The sequence below is a fragment of the Bos javanicus genome, chromosome 1, assembly GCF_032452875.1.
Source record: "Bos javanicus breed banteng chromosome 1, ARS-OSU_banteng_1.0, whole genome shotgun sequence".
NCBI lineage: Eukaryota > Metazoa > Chordata > Mammalia > Artiodactyla > Bovidae > Bos > Bos javanicus.
The window spans coordinates 306,924-326,018 of NC_083868.1; positions in this window are offsets into that span (position 1 = coordinate 306,924).

Genomic DNA, 19,095 nt, shown 5'->3' on the forward strand with positions numbered 1-19,095 from the left:
CGTGATTAGTGCATGGTCAGTCACCTGATCAGTGCATGATCATCCACGTGATCAGTGCATGTGGAGTCATGTAGTCAATGCATGATAGCGCCGTAATCAGTGCACGATCAGTCCCGTGATGAGTGTATGATCAGCCAAGTGATCAGTGCAAGATAGCTACGTGATCAGTGCATGATCAGTCACATGATCAGTGCATGATCAGCCACGTCATCAGTGCATGATAGCCACGTGAGCAGTGCATACAATTACGTGATCAGTGCATGCGCAATCACGTGATCAGTGCATGAGAGCCACGTAATCAGTGCATGATCATTCACGTGATAGGTGTGTGATCAGCGACGTGAACAGTGCATGCTCAGTCACGTGATCAGGGCGTGCTGAGCTGCGTGATTACTGTCTGCTCATCTGCTTGACAATTGACAGCTGAGCTGTACGATTCCTGCCTGTCATCTCCTTGACAATTGCCACCTGTGCTGCGTAATTCCTGCCTGCTCATCTACTTGATTATTGCCAGCTGAGCAGCATGATTTCTCAAAGCTGAGTTCCATGATTATAGCCTGCTGACTGATTCCTTCCTACTCAGCTCTTTGTTCATTGCCTCCAGATGCACATGATCAGTGTGTGACACCAAACATGATCAGCACATGATCAGTCACATGATGAATGCATGATAGGCCAGGTGATCAGTGCATGATCAATTACGTGATCAGTGCATGATCAGTCATGTGACCCATACATGGGGGCTGCGTTATAACTGCATGATCTGCTAAGTGAGCAGTGCATTATAGCCAAGTGATCAGTGCATGATCAGTCACGTGATCAGTGCATGATCAGTCACGTGTTCAGTGCATGATCAGCCACGTGATCAGTCAATGATCATTTACGTGATCAGTGCATGATCACTCACGGGACCAGTACATGGTAGCTGGGTGATCATTGCATGATCAGCCACGTGACCAGTGCTGGATCAATTACATGATCAATGCATCATCAGTCAGGTGAGCAGTACATTGTTGCTACGTGATCATTGCATGATCACCCACGTGAGGAGAGCATGATAGCCACGTGATCAGTGCATGATCAGTCACGTGATCAGTACATGATCAGTCACGGGAACAGTGCATGATCTTTTATGTGATCTGTGCATGATTAGTCGAGTGACCAGTATATGGTAGCTACGTGATCATTGCATGACGAGCCACGTGAGCTGTGCATGATAGCCAGGTGATGTGTGCATGATCAGTCACGTGATCAGTGCATGATCAGCCACGTGATCAGTGCATGACCAGTCATGTGATTAGTGCATGATCAGCCCCGTGATCAGTGCATGATCAATTACGTGATCAGTGCATGATCAGTCACGTGACCAGTACATGGTAGCTACGTGATCATTGCATGATCAGCCACGTGAGCAGTGCATGATAGTCACGTGATCAGTGCATGATCAGTTTCGGGAGCAGAGTATGATCAGCCACTTGATCAGTGCATGATAGGCACGTGATCACTGCATGATCTGTCACATGATCAGTGTATGATCATCCCCGTGACCAGTGCATGGGCAGTCATGTGATCAGTGCATGATATAGACGTGATCAGTGCATGATAGCCACGTGATCAGTGCATGAGAGCCACGTGATCACTGCATGATCTGTCACGTGATACATGTGTGATAAGCCAAGTGATCAGTGCATGATGAGCCACGTGATCTTGCAGGATCAATTATGTGATCAGTGCATGATCAGTCCCGTGACCAGTACATGGTTGCTACGTGATCATTGCATGATGAGCCACGTGAGCAGGGCATGATAGCCACGTGATCAGTACATGATCAGTCACGTGAACAGTGCATGATCATTTACATAATCTGTGCATGATGAGTCACGTGACCAGTATATAGTAGCTACGTGATCATTGCATGACGAGCCACGTGAGCACTGCATGATAGCCACGTAATGTGTGCATGATCAGTTACGTGAGCAGAGTATGATCAGCCACGTGATCAGTGCATGAGTGCCACGTGATCAGTGCATGATATGTCACGTGACAGGTGTATGATCAGCCACGTGAACAATGCATGTTCAGCCACGTGATCAGTGTATGATAGCCACGTAATCAGTGCATGATCAGTTACGTGAGCAGTGTATGATCAGCCACGTGATCAGTGCATGATATCCAAGTGATCAGTGCATGATCAATCACGTGATCAGTGTATGATCAGCCACGTGAACAGTGCATGCTCAGTCACGTGATCAGGGCCTGCTGAGCTGCGTGATTACTGTCTGCTCATCTGCTTGACAATTGCAGCTGTGCTGCGTAATTTCTGCCTGCTCAGCTGCTTGATTATTGCCAGCTGAGCAGCATGATTCCTCACAGCTGAGTTCCATGATTATTACCTGCTGACTGTTCGATTCGTGCCTACTCAGCTCTTTGTTTATTGCCTCCAGAGGCACATGATCAGTGTATGATAGCAAACATGATCAGCGCATGATCAGCACCATTAAGTCACGTGATCACTAAATGATAGTCATGTGATCAGTCCATGCTCAGTCACGGTATCAGTGAATGTCAGCCAAGTGATCAGTGCATCGTAGCCACGTGATCATTGCATGATAGCCACGTAATCAGTGCATGATCAGCCAGGAGATCAGTGCATGATAGCTACGTGATCAGTTCATGATTAGTCACATCATCTGTGCATGACCAGGCAGGTGATCAGTGTATGATCAGCCACGTGAGTAGTGCATGATAGCCACGTGATCAGTGCATGATCAGTCACGTGATCAGTGCATGATCAGTCATGTGACCAGTATATGGTAGTTGCATGATCATTGCCTGATCAGCCACGTAAGCAGTGCATGATATCCAAGTGATCAGTGCATGATCAGTCACGTGATCAGTGCATGATCAGTCACGTGTTCAGTGCATGATCAGCCACGTGAATAGTGCATGCTCAGTCACGTGATCAGGGCCTGCTGAGCTGCGTGATTACTGTCTGCTCATCTGCTTGACAATTGCCAGCTGAGCTGCACGATTCCTGCCTGCCATCTCTTTGACAATTGCCACCTGTGCTGCGTAATTCCTGCCTACTCATCTATTTGATTATTGCCAGCTTAGCAGCATGATTTTTCAGAGCTGAGTTCCATGATTATAGCCTGCTGACTGTTTCCTGCCTATTCAGCTCTATGTTCTTTGCCTCCAGAGGCACATGATCAGTGTGTGACACCAAACATGATCAGCACATGATCAGTCACATGATGAATGAATGAAAAGCCAGGTGATCAGTGCATGATCAATTACGTGATCAGTGCATGATCAGTCATGAGACCAGTACATGGTAGCTGCGAGATCATTGCATGATCATCCACGTGATCAGTGCATGATCAGCCACATGATCAGTGCATGATCAATTACGTGATCAGTGCATGATCAGTCACGTGACCAGTATATGGTAGCTACGTGAACATTGCCTGATCAGCCACGTGATCAGTGCATGATAGCCACGTGATCAGTGCATGATAGCCACGTGATCAGTGCATAATCAGTCATGTGATACGTGTGTGATCAGCCACGTGATCAGTGCATGATATCAACGTGATCAGTGCATGACAGCCACGTGATCAGTGCATGAGAGCCACGTGATCAGTGCATGATCAGTCACGTGATACATGTGTGATCAGCCAAGTGATCAGTGCATGATGAGCCACGTGATTAGTGCAGGATCAATTACGTGATCAGTGCATGATCAGTCACGTGACCAGTACATGGTTGCTACGTGATCGTTGCATGATCAGCCAAGTGAGCAGAGCATGATAGCCACGTGATCAGTGCATGATCAGTCACGTGATCAGTACATGATCACTCACGTGAACAGTGCATGATCATTTTCGTGATCTTTGCATGATCAGTCACATGACCAGTATATGGTAACTACGTGATCATTCCATGACGAGCCACGTGAGCAGTGCTTGATAGCCACGTGATGTGTGCATGATGAGTTACGTGAGCAGAGTATGATCAGCCACGTAATCAGTGCATGATAGCCACGTGATCAGTGCATGATCAGCCACGTGATCAGTGCATAATCAGTCACGTGATCAGTGCATGGTCAGTCACCTGATCAGTGCATGATCATCCACGTGATCAGTGCATGTGGAGTCATGTAGTCAATGCATGATAGCGCCGTAATCAGTGCACGATCAGTCCCGTGATGAGTGTATGATCAGCCAAGTGATCAGTGCAAGATAGCTACGTGATCAGTGCATGATCAGTCACATGATCAGTGCATGATCAGCCACGTCATCAGTGCATGATAGCCACGTGAGCAGTGCATACAATTACGTGATCAGTGCATGCGCAATCACGTGATCAGTGCATGAGAGCCACGTAATCAGTGCATGATCATTCACGTGATAGGTGTGTGATCAGCGACGTGAACAGTGCATGCTCAGTCACGTGATCAGGGCATGCTGAGCTGCGTGATTACTGTCTGCTCATCTGCTTGACAATTGACAGCTGAGCTGTACGATTCCTGCCTGTCATCTCCTTGACAATTGCCACCTGTGCTGCGTAATTCCTGCCTGCTCATCTACTTGATTATTGCCAGCTGAGCAGCATGATTTCTCAAAGCTGAGTTCCATGATTATAGCCTGCTGACTGATTCCTTCCTACTCAGCTCTTTGTTCATTGCCTCCAGATGCACATGATCAGTGTGTGACACCAAACATGATCAGCACATGATCAGTCACATGATGAATGCATGATAGGCCAGGTGATCAGTGCATGATCAATTACGTGATCAGTGCATGATCAGTCATGTGACCCATACATGGGGGCTGCGTTATAACTGCATGATCTGCTAAGTGAGCAGTGCATTATAGCCAAGTGATCAGTGCATGATCAGTCACGTGATCAGTGCATGATCAGTCACGTGTTCAGTGCATGATCAGCCACGTGATCAGTCAATGATCATTTACGTGATCAGTGCATGATCACTCACGGGACCAGTACATGGTAGCTGGGTGATCATTGCATGATCAGCCACGTGACCAGTGCTGGATCAATTACATGATCAATGCATCATCAGTCAGGTGAGCAGTACATTGTTGCTACGTGATCATTGCATGATCACCCACGTGAGGAGAGCATGATAGCCACGTGATCAGTGCATGATCAGTCACGTGATCAGTACATGATCAGTCACGGGAACAGTGCATGATCTTTTATGTGATCTGTGCATGATTAGTCGAGTGACCAGTATATGGTAGCTACGTGATCATTGCATGACGAGCCACGTGAGCTGTGCATGATAGCCAGGTGATGTGTGCATGATCAGTCACGTGATCAGTGCATGATCAGCCACGTGATCAGTGCATGACCAGTCATGTGATTAGTGCATGATCAGCCCCGTGATCAGTGCATGATCAATTACGTGATCAGTGCATGATCAGTCACGTGACCAGTACATGGTAGCTACGTGATCATTGCATGATCAGCCACGTGAGCAGTGCATGATAGTCACGTGATCAGTGCATGATCAGTTTCGGGAGCAGAGTATGATCAGCCACTTGATCAGTGCATGATAGGCACGTGATCACTGCATGATCTGTCACATGATCAGTGTATGATCATCCCCGTGACCAGTGCATGGGCAGTCATGTGATCAGTGCATGATATAGACGTGATCAGTGCATGATAGCCACGTGATCAGTGCATGAGAGCCACGTGATCACTGCATGATCTGTCACGTGATACATGTGTGATAAGCCAAGTGATCAGTGCATGATGAGCCACGTGATCTTGCAGGATCAATTACGTGATCAGTGCATGATCAGTCCCGTGACCAGTACATGGTTGCTACGTGATCATTGCATGATGAGCCACGTGAGCAGGGCATGATAGCCACGTGATCAGTACATGATCAGTCACGTGAACAGTGCATGATCATTTACATAATCTGTGCATGATGAGTCACGTGACCAGTATATAGTAGCTACGTGATCATTGCATGACGAGCCACGTGAGCACTGCATGATAGCCACGTAATGTGTGCATGATCAGTTACGTGAGCAGAGTATGATCAGCCACGTGATCAGTGCATGAGTGCCACGTGATCAGTGCATGATATGTCACGTGACAGGTGTATGATCAGCCACGTGAACAATGCATGTTCAGCCACGTGATCAGTGTATGATAGCCACGTAATCAGTGCATGATCAGTTACGTGAGCAGTGTATGATCAGCCACGTGATCAGTGCATGATATCCAAGTGATCAGTGCATGATCAATCACGTGATCAGTGTATGATCAGCCACGTGAACAGTGCATGCTCAGTCACGTGATCAGGGCCTGCTGAGCTGCGTGATTACTGTCTGCTCATCTGCTTGACAATTGCAGCTGTGCTGCGTAATTTCTGCCTGCTCAGCTGCTTGATTATTGCCAGCTGAGCAGCATGATTCCTCACAGCTGAGTTCCATGATTATTACCTGCTGACTGTTCGATTCGTGCCTACTCAGCTCTTTGTTTATTGCCTCCAGAGGCACATGATCAGTGTATGATAGCAAACATGATCAGCGCATGATCAGCACCATTAAGTCACGTGATCACTAAATGATAGTCATGTGATCAGTCCATGCTCAGTCACGGTATCAGTGAATGTCAGCCAAGTGATCAGTGCATCGTAGCCACGTGATCATTGCATGATAGCCACGTAATCAGTGCATGATCAGCCAGGAGATCAGTGCATGATAGCTACGTGATCAGTTCATGATTAGTCACATCATCTGTGCATGACCAGGCAGGTGATCAGTGTATGATCAGCCACGTGAGTAGTGCATGATAGCCACGTGATCAGTGCATGATCAGTCACGTGATCAGTGCATGATCAGTCATGTGACCAGTATATGGTAGTTGCATGATCATTGCCTGATCAGCCACGTAAGCAGTGCATGATATCCAAGTGATCAGTGCATGATCAGTCACGTGATCAGTGCATGATCAGTCACGTGTTCAGTGCATGATCAGCCACGTGAATAGTGCATGCTCAGTCACGTGATCAGGGCCTGCTGAGCTGCGTGATTACTGTCTGCTCATCTGCTTGACAATTGCCAGCTGAGCTGCACGATTCCTGCCTGCCATCTCTTTGACAATTGCCACCTGTGCTGCGTAATTCCTGCCTACTCATCTATTTGATTATTGCCAGCTTAGCAGCATGATTTTTCAGAGCTGAGTTCCATGATTATAGCCTGCTGACTGTTTCCTGCCTATTCAGCTCTATGTTCTTTGCCTCCAGAGGCACATGATCAGTGTGTGACACCAAACATGATCAGCACATGATCAGTCACATGATGAATGAATGAAAAGCCAGGTGATCAGTGCATGATCAATTACGTGATCAGTGCATGATCAGTCATGAGACCAGTACATGGTAGCTGCGAGATCATTGCATGATCATCCACGTGATCAGTGCATGATCAGCCACATGATCAGTGCATGATCAATTACGTGATCAGTGCATGATCAGTCACGTGACCAGTATATGGTAGCTACGTGAACATTGCCTGATCAGCCACGTGATCAGTGCATGATAGCCACGTGATCAGTGCATGATAGCCACGTGATCAGTGCATAATCAGTCATGTGATACGTGTGTGATCAGCCACGTGATCAGTGCATGATATCAACGTGATCAGTGCATGACAGCCACGTGATCAGTGCATGAGAGCCACGTGATCAGTGCATGATCAGTCACGTGATACATGTGTGATCAGCCAAGTGATCAGTGCATGATGAGCCACGTGATTAGTGCAGGATCAATTACGTGATCAGTGCATGATCAGTCACGTGACCAGTACATGGTTGCTACGTGATCGTTGCATGATCAGCCAAGTGAGCAGAGCATGATAGCCACGTGATCAGTGCATGATCAGTCACGTGATCAGTACATGATCACTCACGTGAACAGTGCATGATCATTTTCGTGATCTTTGCATGATCAGTCACATGACCAGTATATGGTAACTACGTGATCATTCCATGACGAGCCACGTGAGCAGTGCTTGATAGCCACGTGATGTGTGCATGATGAGTTACGTGAGCAGAGTATGATCAGCCACGTAATCAGTGCATGATCAGCCACGTGATCAGTGCATGATATGTCACGTGACAGGTGTGTGATCAGCCACGTGAACAGTGCATGTTCAGCCACGTGATCAGTGCATGATCAGCCAAATGATCAGTGCATGATCAATTACGTGATCAGTGCATGATCAGCCACGTGATCAGTGCATGGTCAGTAACGTGATCAGTGCATTATCATACACGTGATCAGTGCATGTGGAGTCATGTAGACAATGCATGATAGCGCCGTGATCAGTGCACGATCAGTCCCGTGATGAGTGTATTATCAGCCAAGTGATCAGTGCAAGATAGCTACGTGATCAGTGCATGATCAGCCACGTCATCAGTGCATGATAGCCACGTGAGTAGTGCATACAATTACGTGATCAGTGCATGCGCAATCACATGATCAGTGCATGAGAGCCACGTCATCAATGCATGATTATTAACGTGATAGGTGTGTGATCAGCCACGTGAACAGTGCATGCTCAGTCACGTGATAAGGGCCTGCTGAGCTTCGTGATTACTGTCTGCTCATCTGCTTGACAATTGCCACCTGTGCTGCATAATTCCTGCCTGCTCATCTACTTGATTATTGCCAGGTGAGCAGCATGATTTCTCAAAGCTGAGTTCCATGATTATAGCATGCTGACTGATTTCTGCCTACTCAGCTCTTTGTTCATTGCCTGCAGATGCACATGATCAGTGTGTGACACCAAACATGATCAGCACATGATCAGTCACATGATGAATGCATGATAAGCCAGGTGATCAGTGCATGATCAATTACGTGATCATTGCATGATCACTCACGGGACCAGTACATGGTAGCTACATGATCATTGCATGATCAGCCACGTGATCAGTGCATGATCAATTACGTGATCAGTGCATGTTCAGTTACGTGAGCAGTGTATGATCAGCCACGTGATCAGTGCATGATATCCAAGTAATCAGTGCATGATCAATCACGTGATCAGTGTATGATCAGCCAGGTGAACAGTGCATGCTCAGTCACCTGATGGGTGTATGATCAGTCACATGACCGTTACATGGTAGCTACATGATCATTGCATGATCAGCCACGTGAGCAGTGTATGATAGCCACGTGATCAGTGCATGATCAGTCACATGACCAGTGCATGATCAGTCACGTGTTCAGTGCATGATCAGCCACGTGATCAGTGCATGATCAATTACGTGATCAGTGCATGATCACTCACGGGACCAGTACATGGTAGCTATATGATCATTGCATGATCAGCCACGTGATCAGTGCATGATCAATTACGTGATCAGTGCATGTTCAGTTACGTGAGCAGTGTATGATCTGCCATGTGATCAGTGCATGGTCAGACACGTGAACAGTGTATGATCAGCCACGTGATCAGTGCATGATATCCAAGTAATCAGTGCATGATCAATCACGTGATCAGTGTATGATCAGCCAGGTGAACAGTGCATGCTCAGTCACGTGATCAGGGCCTGCTGAGCTGTGTGATTCCTGTCTGCTCATCTGCTTGACAATTGCCAGCTGAGCTGCATGATTCCTGCCTGTCATCTGCTTGACAATTGCCAGCTGTGCTGTGTAATTCCTGCCTGCTCAGCTGCTTGATTATTGCCAGCTGAGCAGCATGATTCCTCACAGCTGAGTTCCATGATTTTTGCCTGCTGACTGTTTGATTCGTGCCTACTCAGCTCTTTGTTTATTGCCTCCAGAGGCACATGATCAGTGTATGAAAGCAAACATGATCAGCGCATGATCAGTCACATGATCAGCGCCATTAAGTCACGTGATCACTACATGATAGTTATGTGATCAGTCCATGCTCAATCACGGTATCAGTACATGATCAGCCACGTGATCAGTGCATGATAGCCACGTGATCATTGCATGATAGCCACATGATCAGTGCATGATCAGGGGGGTGATCAGTACATGATAGCTAAGTAATCAGTTCATGATTAGTCACCTGATCTGTGCATGACCAGGCAGGTGATCAATGTATGATCAGCCACATTAACAATGCAATATAGCCACGTGATCAGTGCATGATCAGTCACCTGATGGGTGTATTATCGGTCAAGTGACTGGTACATGGTAGCTACATGAACATTGCATGATCAGCCACGTGATCAGTGCATGATAGCCACTTGATCAGGGCATGATCAGTCACGTGACCAGTGCATGATCAGTCACGTGATCAGTGCATGATCAGTCACCTGATGGGTGTATGATCAGTCACGTGACCGTTACATGGTAGCTACATGATCATTGCATGATCAGCCACGTGAGTAGAGCATGATAGCCACGTGATCAGTGCATGATCCGTGACGTGATGAGTGCATGATCAGTCATGTAATCTGTGCATGACCAGGCACGTGATCAGTGTATGACCAGCCATGTGATCAGTGCATGATAGCCACGTGATCAGTGCATGATAAGTCACGTGATCAGTGCATGATCAGTCACGTGATCAGTGCATGATCAGCCACATGATCAGTGCATGATCAGTCACGTGACCAGTACATGGTAGCTGCGTGATAAGTGTATGACCAGCCAAGTGATCAGCGCATGATAGCCACGTAATCAGTGCATGATCAGTCACGTGATCAGTGCATGATCAGTCACGTGATCAGTGCATGATCAGCCACATGATCAGTGCATGATCAGTCACGTGACCAGTACATGGTAGCTGCGTGATCATTTCATGATCAGCCACGTTAACAGTGCATGATAGCCACGTGATCAGTGCTTGATCAGCCACGTGATCAGTGCATGATCAATTAGGTGATCAGTGCAAGATCAGTCACGTGACCAGTATATGGTTGCTACGTGATCATTGCATGATCAGCCACGTGAGCAGTGCATGATCAGTCACGTGATCAGTACATGATCAGTCACGTGAACAGTGCATGATCATTTAAGTGATCTGTGCATGATCAGTCACGTGACCAGTATATGGTAGCTACGTGAACATTGTATGATCAGCCACGTAAGCAGTGCATGATAGACACGTGATCAATGCATAATCAATCACGTGATCAGTACATGATCACTCACGTGATCAGTGCATGATCAAATACGTTACCATTGCATGATCAGTCACGTGACCAGTACATGTAAGCTATTGATCATTGCAGGATCAGCCACGTGAGCACTGCATGATAGACACTTGATCAGTGCATGATCAGCTACGTGAGCAGTGTATGATCAGCCACGTGATCAGTGCATGATCAGACACGTGAACAGTATGATCAGCCACGTGATCAGTTCATGACACCTACGTGATCAGTTCATGATTAGTCACGTGATCTGTGCATGACAGGCACGTAATCAGTGCATGATATCCACGTGATCAGTGAATTATAGCCCCGTGATCAGTGCATCATTAGTCACGTGATCTGTGCGTGACCAGGAACTTGAACAGTGTATGATCAGCCACGTATCAGTGCATTATAGCCACGTGATAAGTTCATGATTAGTCACGTGATCTGTGCATGACCAGGCAAGTGAAAAGTGTATGATCAGCCACGTACTCAGGGCATTATAGCCACGTGATCAGTGCATGATCAGTCAAGTGATCAGTGCGTGAACAGTCACGTGATCAGTGCATGATGAGCCACGTGATCAGTGCTGGATCAATTACATGATCAGAGCATGATCAGTCAGGTGACCAGTACATGGTTGCTACATGATCATTGCATGATCACCCACGTGAGGAGAGCATGATAGCCACGTGATCAGTGCATGATCAGTCACGTGTTCAGTGCATGATCAGTCATGTAATCTGTGCATGACCAGGCACGTGATCAGTGTATGACCAGCCAAGTGATCAGTGGATGATCAGCCACGTGATCAGTGCATGTTCAGCCACGTGATCAGTGCATGATCAATTACGTGATGAGTGCATGATCAGTCACGTGACCAGTATATGGTAGCTAGGTGATCATTGCATGATCAGCCACATGAGCCATGCATGATACCACGAGATCAGTGCATGATCAGTCACGTGATCAGTGCATGATGACTCACGTGAACAGTGCATGATAAGTCACCTGATCAGTGCATGATCAATTACGTGATTAGTGCATGATCACTCACGTGACAGATACATGGTAGCTACGTGATCATTGAATGAACAGCCGCGTGAGCAGTGCATAATAGCCACGTGATCACTGCATGAACTGTCACATGATCAGTGTATGATCATCCGGGTGATTAGTGCATGGGCAGTCATGTGATCAGTGCATGATATAGACGTGATCAGTGCATGATCAGTCTCGTGATCAGTGTATGATCAACCACGTGATCAGTGCACGATAGCCAGGTAATGAGTGCATGATAGCCAGATGATCAGTGCATTATCAGTCACGTGATCAGTGTATAATCAGCCAAGTAATCAGTGCATGATAGCCAACTGATCAGTGGATGATCCGTAACGTGATCAGTGCATGGTCATTCACGTGATCATTGCATGATCAGCCACGTGAATAGTGCATGATCAATTACGTGATCAGTGCATGATCAGTCACGTGAACAGTGCATGATCAGTCATGTGATCAGTGTATGACCAGCCAAGTGATCAGTGCATGATAGCCACGTGATCAGTGCATGATCAGTCACGTGATCAGTGCATGATCAGTCACGTGATCAGTGTATGATCAGCCATGTGATCAGTGCATGATCAGTCACGTGACCAGCACATGGTAGCTGCGTGATCATTTCATGATCAGCCACGTTAGCAGTGCATGATAGCCACGTGATCAGTGCTTGATCAGCCACGTGATCAGTGCATGATCAATTACGTGATCAGTGCAAGATCAGTCACGTGACCAGTACATGGTAGCTACGTGATCATTGCCTGATCAGCCACGTGATCAGTGCATGATAGCCACGTGATCAGTGCATGATAGCCACGATCAGTGCATGATCAGTCACGTGATACATGTGTGATCAGCCACATGATCCGTGTTGATATCCACGTGATCAGTGAATGTTAGCCACCTGATCAGTGCATGATAACCACGTGATCAGTGCATGATCAGTCACGTAATCAGTACATGATTAGTAACGTGAACAGTGCATGGTCATTAACGTGATCTGTGCATGATCAGTCACGTGACCAGTATATGGTACCTACGTGAACATTGCATGACCAGCCAGGTGAGAAGTGCATGATAGCCACCTGATGTGTGCATGATCAGTTACGTGAGCAGAATATGATCAGCCACGTGATCAGTGCATGAGTGCCACGTGATCAGTGCATGATTAGTCACGTGACAAGTGTGTGATAAGCCACGTGAACAGTGCATGTTCAGCCACGTGATCAGTGCATGATATCCACGTGATCAGTGCATGATCAGTTACGTGAACAGTGTATGATCAAACACGTGATCAGTGCATGATATCTACGTGATCAGTGCATGATCAGTCTCGTGAACAGTGCATGATCAGTCTCGTGAACAGTGCATGATCAGTCACGTGATCAGTGTATGATCAGCCCCGTGATCAGTGCATGATAGCCACGTGATCAGTGCATGATGAGTCTCGTGAAGAGTGCATGATCAGTTACGTGATCAGTGTATGATCAGCCACTTGATCAGTGCATGATCAATTACGTGATCAGTGCATAATAAGTCATGTGACCAGTACATGGTATCTATGTGAACATTGTATGATCAGCCACGTAAGCAGTGCATGATAGACACGTGATCAGTGCATGATCAATCACGTGATCAGTACATGATCAGTCACGTGATCAGTGCATGATCAATTACGTTACCATTGCACGATCAGTCACGTGACCAGTATATGTAAGCTACGTGATCATTGCAGGATTAGCCTCGTGAGCACAGCATGATAGACACGTGATCACTGCATGATCAGCTACATGAGCAGTGTATGATCAGCCACGTGATCAGTGCATGATCAGACACGTGAACAGTGTATGATCAGCCACGTGATCAGTGCATGATACCTACGTGATCAGTTCATGATTAGTCACGTGATCTGTGCCTGACAGGCACGTAATCAGTGCATGATATTCACATGATCAGTGCATTATAGCCACGTGATAAGTTCATGATTAGTCACGTGATCTGTGCATGACCAGGCACGTGAAAAGTGTATGATCAGCCACGTAATCAGGGCATTATAGCCACGTGATCAGTCCATGATCAGTCAAGTGATCAGTGCGAGAAGAGTCACGTGATCAGTGCATGATGAGCCACATGATCAGTGCTGGATCAATTACATGATCAGTGCATGATCAGTCAGGTGACCAGTACATGGTTGCTACATGAACATTGCCTGATCACCCACGTGAGGAGAGCATGATAGCCACGTGATCAGTGCATGATCAGTCACGGGAACAGTGCATGATCATTTATGTGATCTGTGCATGATAATTCGCGTGACCAGTATATGGTAGCTACGTGATCATTGCATGACCAGCCACGTGAGCAGTGCATGATAGCCACGTGATGTGTGCATGATCAGTCACGTGATCAGTGCATTAACAGTCACGTGATTAGTGCATGATCAGCCACGTGATCAGTGCATGATCAATTACGTGATCAGTGCATGATCAGTCACGTGACCAGTACATGGTAGCTACGTGATCATTGCATGATCAGCCACGTGATCAGTGTATGATCAGCCACGTGATCAGTGCATGATCAATTACGTGATCAGTGCATGATAGTCACGTGACCAGTACATGGTAGCTACGTGATAATTGCATGACCAGCCATGTGAACCGTGCATGATAGCAACGAGATCAGTGCATGATCAGTAACGTGATCAGTGCATGATCAGTCAGGTAAACAGTGCATGATAAGTCACCTGATCAGTGTATGATCAATTACGTGATCAGTGCATTATTAGAAACGTGATCAGTGCATGATCAGTCACGTGACCAGTACATGGTTGCTACGTGATCGTTGCATGATAAGCCACGTGAGGAGAGCATGATAGCCACGTGATCAGTACATGATCAGTCAGGACAACAGTGCATGATCATTTACGTGATCTGTGCATGATCAGTCACGTGACCAGTATATGGTAGCTACGTGATCATTCCATGACGAGCCACGTGAGCAGTGCATGATAGCCATGTGATGTGTGCATGATCAGTTACGTGAGCAGAGTATGATCAGCCACGTGATCAGTGCATGAGTGCCACGTGATCAGTGCATGATCAGTCACGTGACAGGTGTGTGGTAAGCCACGTGAACAGTGCATGTTCAGCCACGTGATCAGTGCATGATATCCACGTGATCAGTGCATGATCAGTTACGTGATCAGTGCATGGTCAGTCAAGTGATCAGTGCATGATCATCCACGTGATCAGTGCATGTGGAGTCATGTAGACAACGCATGATAGCGCCGTGATCAGTGCACGATCAGTCCCGTGATGAGTGTATGATCAGCCAAGTGATCAGTGCAAGATAGATACGTGATCAGTGCATGATCAGCCACGTCATCAGTGCATGATAGCCATGTGAGCAGTGCATACAATTACGTGATCAGTGCATGCGTAATCACGTGATCAGTACATGGTCAGTCACGGGAACAGTGCATGATCATATACGTGATCTGTGCATGATCAGTCACGTGACCAGTATATGGTAGCTACGTGATCATTGCATGACCAGCCACGTGAGCAGTGCATGATAGCCACGTGATGTGTGCATGATCAGTCACGTGATCAGTGCATGATCAGCCACGTGATCAGTGCATGACCAGTCACGTGATTAGTGCATGATCAGCCACGTGATTAGTGCATGATCAATTACGTGATCAGTGCATGATCAGTCATGTGACCAGTACATGGTAGCTACCATTTCATTGCATGATCAGCCACGTGATCAGTGCATGATCAGTCACGTGATTAGTGCATGATCAGCCACGTGATCAGTGCATGATCAATTACGTGATCAGTGCATGCTCAGTCACGTGACCAGTACATGGTAACTACCATTTCATTGCATGATCAGCCACGTGATCAGTGCATGATCAGCCACGTGATCAGTGCATGATCAATCACGTGATCAGTGCATGATAGTCACGTGACCAGTACATGGTAGCTAGGTGATCATTGCATGATCAGCCACGTGAACCGTGCATGATAGCAACGAGATCAGTGCATGATCAGTCACGTGATCAGTGAATGATCAGTCACGAGAACAGTGCATGATAAGTCACCTGATCAGTGTATGATCAATTACGTGATCAGTGCATGATCACTCACGTGACCAGTACATGGTAGCTACGTGATCATTGCATGATCAGCCACGTGAGCAGTGCATGATAGCCGCGTGATCACTGCATGATCTGTGACATGATCAGTGTATGTTTATCCACGTGATCAGTGCATGGGCAGTCAGGTGATCAGTGCCTGATACAGACGTGATCAGTGCAAGATCAGTCTCGGGATCAGTGTATGATCAACCACGTGATAAGTGCACGATAGCCAGGTAATGAGTGCACGATAGCCAGATGATCATTGCATTATCAGTCACGTGATCAGTGTATGATCAGCCAAGTAATCAGTGCATGATTGCCAACTAATCAGTGCATGATCAGTCACGTGATCAGTGCGTGGTCAGTCACGTGATCAGTGCATGATCAGTCACGTGATCAGTGCATGATAGCCACGTGATCAGTGCATGATCAGTTACGTGAGCAGTGTATGATCAGCCAAGTGATCAGTGCATGGTCAGACACGTGAACAGTGTATGATCAGCCACGTGATCACTGCATGATATCCAAGTGATCAGTGCATGATCAATCACGTGATAAGTGTATGATCAGCCACGTGAACAGTGCATGCTCAGTCACGTGATCAGGGCCTGCTGAGCTACGTGATTACTGTCTGCTCATCTGCTTGACAATTGCCAGCTGAGCTGCACGATTCCTGCCTGTCATCTGCTTGACAATTGCCAGCTGTGTTGCGTAATTCCTGCCTGCTCAGCTGCTTGATTATTGCCAGCTGAGCAGCATGATTCCTCACAGCTGAGTTCCATGATTATTGCCTGCTGACTGTATGATTCGTGACTACTCAGCTCTTTGTTTATGGCCTCCAGAGGCACATGATCAGTGTATGATAGCAAACATGATCAGCGCATGATCAGGCACATGATCAGCACCATTAATTACGTGATCACTACATGATAGTCATGTGATCAGTCCAAGCTCAGTCACGGTATCAGTGCATGATCAGCCACGTGATCAGTGCATGATCTGTCACATGATTAGTGTATGATCATCCACGTGATCAGTGCATGGGCAGTCATGTGATCAGTGCATGATATAGACGTGATCAGTGCATGATCAGTCTCGTGATCAGTGCATGATAGCCACGTGATCAGTGCATGATCAGTCACCTGATGGGTGTATGATCATTCACGTGACCTGTACATGGTAGCTATATGATCATTGCATGATCAGCCACGTGAGTAGTGCACGATATCCACGTGATCACTGAATGATCAGTCACGTGATCAGTGCATGATCAGTCATGTGACCAGTACATGGTAGCTACCATTTCATTGCATGATCAGCCACGTGATCAGTGCATGATCAGTCACGTGATTAGTGCATGATCAGCCACGTGATCAGTGCATGATCAATTACGTGATCAGTGCATGCTTAGTCACGTGACCAGTACATGGTAGCTACCATTTCATTGCATGATCAGCCACGTGATCAGTGCATGATCAGTCACGTGATCAGTGTATGATCAGCCACGTGATCAGTGCATGATCAATTACGTGATCAGTGCATGATAGTCACGTGACCAGTACATGGTAGCTAGGTGATCATTGCATGATCAGCCACGTGAACCATGCATGATAGCAACGAGATCAGTGCATGATCAGTCACGTGATCAGTGAATGATCAGTCACGTGAACAGTGACATGATCAGTGTATGTTTATCCACGTGATCAGTGCATGGGCAGTCAGGTGATCAGTGCATGATAGCCACGTGATCAGTGCATGATTAGTTACGTGAGCAGTGTATGGTCAGCCACGAGATCAGTGCATGATCAGTCACGTGATCAGTGCATGATCACTCACGTGAACAGTGCATGATAAGTCAACTGATCAGTGCATGATCAATTACGTGATCAGTGCATGATCACTCACGTGACCAGTACATGGTAGCTACGTGATCATTGCATGATCAGCCACGTGAGCAGTGCATGATAGCCGCGTGATCACTGCATGATCTGTGACATGATCACTGTATGTTTATCCACGTGATCAGTGCATGGGCAGTCAGGTGATCAGTGCATGATACAGACGTGATCAGTGCAAGATCAGTCTTGGGATCAGTGTATGATCAACCACGTGATAAGTGCACGATAGCCAGGTAATGAGTGCACGATAGCCCGATGATCAGTGCATTATCAGTCACGTGATCAGTGTATGATCAGCCAAGTAATCAGTGCATGATTGCCAACTCATCAGTGCATGATCAGTCACGTGATCAGTGCATGGTCAGTCACATGATCAGTGCATGATCAGTCACGTGATCAGTGCATGATAGCCACGTGATCAGTGCATGATCAGTTACCTGAGCAGTGTATGATCAGCCACGAGATCAGTGCATGATCAGTCACGTGATCAGTGCATGATCACTCACGTAATCAGTGCATGATAAGTCAACTGATCAGTTCATGATCAATTACGTGTTCAGTGCATGATCACTCACGTGACCAGTACATGGTAGCTACGTGATCATTGCATAAACAGCCGTGTGAGCCGTGCATGATAGCCACGTGATCAGTGCATGATCAGTCACGTGATCAGTGCATGATCAGCCACGTGATCAGTGCATGATCAGCCACGTGATCAGTGCATGATCAGCCAAATGATCAGTGCATTATCAATTACGTGATCAGTGCATGATCAGTCACGTGATCAGTGCATGATCAGCCACGTGATCAGTGCATGATCAGCCAAATGATCAG